Source organism: Rhincodon typus, unplaced genomic scaffold, assembly GCF_021869965.1.
Source record: "Rhincodon typus isolate 14 unplaced genomic scaffold, sRhiTyp1.1 hic_rhity00000051, whole genome shotgun sequence".
Lineage (NCBI taxonomy): Eukaryota > Metazoa > Chordata > Chondrichthyes > Orectolobiformes > Rhincodontidae > Rhincodon > Rhincodon typus.
The window spans coordinates 1,227,666-1,231,581 of NW_025965689.1; the positions used below are offsets into that span (position 1 = coordinate 1,227,666).

At 42.4% G+C, this 3,916-nt stretch overlaps 1 protein-coding gene, 1 long non-coding RNA gene and 1 pseudogene across 3 annotated transcripts in view; all 3 read left to right on the plus strand.

Annotated features, from left to right (window-relative positions):
* The window catches only part of LOC125488167, a 5,341-nt gene extending 1,457 nt beyond the window's left edge, over positions 1-3,884 (plus strand). Inside the window, exons 1-3 of one of the 2 annotated variants that reach the window (XR_007266242.1) lie at positions 1,286-1,394; positions 1,901-2,020; positions 3,357-3,884. This is a non-coding gene — a long non-coding RNA (uncharacterized LOC125488167). Of the gene's footprint in view, positions 1-1,285; positions 1,395-1,900; positions 2,021-3,356 lie in introns of those variants that run through there. The other variant, XR_007266241.1, reaches the window with a different exon arrangement.
* Positions 1-3,916, plus strand: part of LOC125488120 (histone H1-like) — a 212,594-nt gene that overhangs the window by 106,788 nt on the left and 101,890 nt on the right. The gene's annotated exons all lie outside the window — the stretch shown is intronic.
* The window catches only part of LOC109935230, a 125,057-nt pseudogene that overhangs the window by 104,623 nt on the left and 16,518 nt on the right, over positions 1-3,916 (plus strand).

Sequence of the window (3,916 nt, forward strand, 5' to 3'; positions counted from 1 at the left end):
GTCCTAATACTGGGAAAGTGGGATTATTGCATGTAGTAGTGGATATTTCGAGGGCTGAAGGTCCTCCTCTGTACTGTATAATTCTATGATTCTGACTCACTGCATACAATTTCACACAAGTTGCTTCTTTAAGAATTTTGTTGTTTATTTAATATTGTCACAGATTTCTCCATATCCCCGAGTATCTCAATGATTTCAATGGTGGTGACATGGTGGCTCAGTGGTTAGCACAGCTGCTTCACACAGCCAGGGACCTGCGTTCCATTCCAGCCCTGAGTGACTGTCTGTGGGGAGTCTGCATATTTTCCTGTGTCTGAGTGGATTTCCTTCCACAGTCCAAAGGTGTGCAGGTTAGGGTGGATTGACCAGGCTAAATTGCCCATTGTGTCCAGGGATGTGCAGGCTAGATAGATAAGGCATCAGAAATGCTGGCTTACGAGGATGGGAAAGTGGCTCTCAGTAGGATACTCTTTAGAGGGTTTCTCTCAGCTGAATAGCCTACTTCCTCACTGTAGGGATTCTATGATCCATCTAATGGCGTGGTTTCTGTTGAGCAGAAGTTTAAAATAACTTGCCAAGGGGGAGATTCATGCCAGAGAAGGTGCATTTTACATTCACAGAATCACCTATACTTTCCCATAACACTTCTGGCACTGAACAAACTGTGGTTTTTACCATTAACATCTGAAACAGTCGAGCTCATGGCCATTACACATGTCAATATCAGAATGAAAATGAAGGACAGGTGGCAGTTTCACCATTTTGCAATGAAACAAAGATTGTCTTGAGAGGGAGGTAGAAAGAACCATTGACATACGTTGCACCCTTTAAATATGCAAGTCCCTGCCCCCTTCAAAGCAATAGAGTTATAGAGGTATACAGCTGGAAGCAGACACTTTTGGTCCTACTCGTCCATGCTGGCGAGGTTTCCTAAAGTGAACTAGTCCCATTTACCTGCATTTGGTCCTTCTAAACCTTTCCTATTCATGTGCCTGTCCAAATGTCATTTTACCCGCCTCCACTACTTCCTCTGGCAGCACGTTCAATACACGCAACTTCCTCTGTGTGAAAAAAATTGCTCCTCAGGTGCCTTTTAAATCTTTCCTCTCTCACCTAAAACCTATGACCTCTAGTTTTGAATTCCCCGACTCTGGAGAAAAGATCTTGGCTATTCACCTTATCAATGCATCTCATGATTTTGTAAAACTACCGCTGAGCCTCCTACGCTGCAGGGAAAAATATCCCAGCCTATCCAGTCTCTCCTTATAACTCAAACCCTCCGGTCTCAATAACTTCCTTGTAAAACTTTTCTGCACCCTTTCCATTTTAATAACACACTTCCTTGCAGGGGGACGAGAATTCAATACAGTGCTCCAAATGTGGCCTTATCATTGGTAACATTAATTGTGTTACCAATATCTCTGCAAGTTTTAATATTATCACTTCAATAGAGAACAAACAAGCATCCCCATGTCTCGATTTTGAATGTCACATTCGCTTTCACTCCTGTTTCACTCTGTATCCATCAAATATTTATATAATTTCAAAAGTTGATAGGAGAACCGTTTTTATTCTTCTGTGTTTTTTTTTCAAGATTTTAACAGAAATGTGAAATTTTCATTTTAGAAGGATTATTGCGTGTTTTCAAAGCAAGTCACCTGGGCGAATTAGCCCAGCAAGAATACCGCGGAGCCAGTAGATGCTCATACATGTGCTCCATGTTGCAGCTCACAAGGAGAAGACCTCTCCCTGGGACAGAACTTGCACGTTCAAGCCCCATCGCAGAATGTATTGATGATCATAAAAACAGACTGATCGCAAAATGAAGCAAATTTGGAATTTTCTTCATGTTAATGTCCCCCCAATTTACCAGGGTGTGTCATTTTTGTTTTTACTGCAGATTGTTATTCTATTGGACAACTATTTCGCCTGTGTCTTGCAGCAGTTGTTTTGGTTCTGCTTGCAATCTTTCTTGCGTTGGAACTGAGAAATAAATCCTAGGAACCGAAGAGTATAAATGGTAAGAATGGTGTGTTGATCCTATTAATTATGATAGTTTTCTCATTTCCTTTCATACTTTCATTAAAGTAACAGATTGTGAAATTGGAAATGAGGATGTGAATACTGATTATGGGTAAATTTGCCAATCTCTGAAGTTACTGTTAGCTCAATATCTTAACATTGTGTACTTGAATATTAGAGAAATTTTGTAGGATATCTACAGAGCTTGAATTTTTTAGTATTTTCTCGTGGGACATGGGTATTGCTGCCTGGCCAGTATTAATTGCCCTCAGTCCTCAGTAAAGGGCTCCCCTTTGTCCCCCTCCATCCACACATCAACGAATACCGGTCACATTTGGACATAGAGCAGTTTTTCTGCCGCCTCCACCGCCACGCTTACTTCTTTAACCGTGAACCTAACACCCCCTCTACTGACCCCTTCTCCCGCCTCCAACACACCCCCTCCTCCTGGACACCACCCCAAGGCCTCCTACCCTCCCTCGACCTCTTCATCTCCAACTGCTGTAGAGACATCAATCGCCTCAACCTCTCCACCCCTCTCACCCACTCCAACCTCTCCCCCGCAGAACGTGCAGCCCTCCGCTCCCTCCGCTCCAATCCCAACCTCACCAGGATGAAGGTTCTAGGCCCGAAACGTCAGCCTTCCTGCTCCTATGATGCTGCTTGGCCTGCTGTGTTCATCCAGCTCTGCACCTTGTTGTCTCTTAATTGCCCCGTTCCTAGTTGTCCCTTGAGGAGGTGGTGGTGTGTGCCACTGCAGTCCATGTGCTGTAGGTTGACCCACAATGCCCTTCGAGGGTCAGTCATGATCTTATTGAATGGCAGAGGAGGCTTGACAGGCCAGATTGGCCTACTCCTGTTCCTATTTCTTATGTTTTTAGGGAGGGAATTCCAGGGTTTTCACCCAGTGACACTGAAGAAACGGGTGATATATTTCCAAGTCGAGATGGTGACTGGCTCGGAGGGGAACTTGAAGAGGGTGATATTCCAATGTATTGCCCTGGTCCGAGATGGAAGTAGTTGTGGGTTTGTAAGGAGATGTCAAAGGATCTTGGTGAATTTCTGCTGTACATCTTATGCAGAGTTAACATGTTGAGTCCAATGATGCCTGTTCAAAATAATTCTGGGAAATCTTGTCGAATGAATGTTTACTCTTTTCTCTTTTCCTGGCAAAGGGATTTGCTCCTTGCATTGAAATTTCTATTTGACAATTTCTGATAATAACAAAATGAACAGTTGTTTTGGAGTTTTGAAAAGTTTGAACCAAATTTCAAACAGGTTTTAGACAATGAGTGCTTGGGAATGATTTTTTTTAATCTCCTTTATTCCTGCAGCTCCAACTGCGTCTCGGGGCAACATCACAGACAGAACAATCAATTCCTTCAGTGGCTCAATAATTCAACAAGGACATTCGCTCTGGTCCATCACAAGGATACAACAAAAGGATTCCTCATCAGCTGCAAGGTACTAGATTCCGAGAATGGATGTATATTGACTCATCAACAACAAATAAAATGCAAAATAAAAACTGTGTGTCCAGACATACCCCAATCCCATGAACAAAGATAAAAGAAAATGAGAATTGTGACAAAAGTGAACTGAGAAATTGCATTTGTTCAGCAAGGGTGTAGCCTGATGACTGTGGTCAGTGAATCTAATGACAGGTATGTGCACAATGTATGCAACGTACAATGTACGGATATATGTTGTGTTGGGACCATTATTGTTTTTCTCCATTTGGAGCTGTGAGCTGAATTTCAACATTGAATTTGGAACTTTGATCAGGAGTTTGCTTCTATTTCATTTTTAAAAGAGCAAGAAACTTATGTTTGCATTTGGAGATTGGTCTGGAAATATAATTGTGGGTTAGTTCTTGTTCGAAGAGCACTGCAGA